Here is a 1,065-nt window from a genome sequence, read left to right as displayed (position 1 = left end):
GAGAGAGAGAGAGAGAGAGAGTTTTGAGGAGATTTGGGGGGGTTTTTGGGCTTTTGCATCCTCAAAGTATAAATATAACATATTTTAACTATGAAGTATACTATTTGCTCCATTTGGCAAAGGTTTAATGGGGAGAGATTAAGAAGAAGGGTAAACATAGTACAACTCTCTCGTCTGAAGAATTTACTTAATAGGTTTAATGGCAAAGTTTTACTAATAATTTGTGAGGAAGAAAATTGGAGATCTCTCAATCACTCAATCCCTAATACATCCCAAAAGCATAATACAACTCTCTCAAATTAAGGAACATAAAGAGAGAAAATATCAAATAAGCTTCGCAAACTTTCTCTCATTGATTGGTGCTCTATAGATTGATGATTAATTGGCTTGAAAGACTGTACATATATAGGCTTGAAAATCCCAACTCCTTGTTGCCTATGAAATATGAGTCGTAGTGAGAATATAAGTCTACATGTTCTGAAGTCCAATAAGAGTCCAAGCCCATGATGATTTCTAATGTTGCTACCACTTGTGGTTGTCCTTAGACACAAAACTCCAAGTCCTATGCACAATAGGATTGCTTGATGACCCTTAATTCCTAATCAAAATGAATTCTCTTAGACAAGTCTATTAAATAGAAAAAACTCTTGGTTTTAGTCCATATTTGAGTCATAGTAACAAGCCTCCACCTTGAATCAGATATGTTGAAAATTATCACTCCAAATTAGCCAACTTACTCCACCTTCTCCAGTAGCCCCATAGGCATCTAAGTGTAGCACATATCAATCAAGTCCAAGCCCAACTTGAACTTAGCTAACTGAAAGAGGTCTCCTTAATAAATTGTTTGAATTGTCCACGACGACCATAACTCTTAGCAAAGCCATCACCTGAAGTAGCTGTTGAATAGTTGAAGAGCACAAAATTATCAACTGACAATGCATAGACTACTGTATCTTCATATCTTCATGGTTGTTGAATATTTCATTTAGATCGATCTCTAGCAATAATGTATTCTTGCTATTCTAATAACTGCCGAGGTGCTTCATTTACTTGAACGTGGTTGTT

The sequence above is a fragment of the Asparagus officinalis genome, chromosome 5, assembly GCF_001876935.1.
Source record: "Asparagus officinalis chromosome 5, Aspof.V1, whole genome shotgun sequence".
Taxonomy (NCBI): Eukaryota; Viridiplantae; Streptophyta; class Magnoliopsida; order Asparagales; family Asparagaceae; genus Asparagus; species Asparagus officinalis.
Note: the sequence above shows the minus strand (reverse complement) of the source record.